Here is a 539-nt window from a genome sequence, read left to right on the forward strand (position 1 = left end):
AGTGCGGCGTTAAACTACCAACTTTTATCTTCACTCATTTACAAGTCAAAAGGAATAGGGGCGGGGAGACTAGTATTTCAACTTTTTTTTTTCTGTTTCAGAGATGCCGAGGAAGAACCAGAAGAAGATGCAGAGACGGATGGAGGGGTATCACCTCCCTAAAAATGATGCCGAGGACGCCAACCTCGTTAAAAAAAACTTACGAGTCAATGATACTTTGACCGAGGACGCCAACCTCGTTAAAAAAAATTTACGAGTCAATGATACTTTGACCGAGGACGCCAACCTCGTTAAAAAAAATTTACGAGTCAATGATACTTTGACCGAGGACGCCAACCTCGTTAAAAAAAACTTACGAGTCAATGATACTTTGACCGAGGACGCCAACCTCGTTAAAAAAAATTTAAGAGTCAATGATACTTTGACCGAGGACGCCAACCTCGTTAAAAAAAATTTACGAGTCAATGATACTTTGACCGAGGACGCCAACCTCGTTAAAAATTTTTTACGAGTCAATGATACTTTGACCGAGGACGCCA

The sequence above is a fragment of the Haliotis rufescens genome, unplaced genomic scaffold (assembly GCF_023055435.1).
Source record: "Haliotis rufescens isolate VD_foot unplaced genomic scaffold, xgHalRufe1.0.p SCAF_5, whole genome shotgun sequence".
In the NCBI taxonomy this organism is placed as follows: Eukaryota; Metazoa; Mollusca; class Gastropoda; order Lepetellida; family Haliotidae; genus Haliotis; species Haliotis rufescens.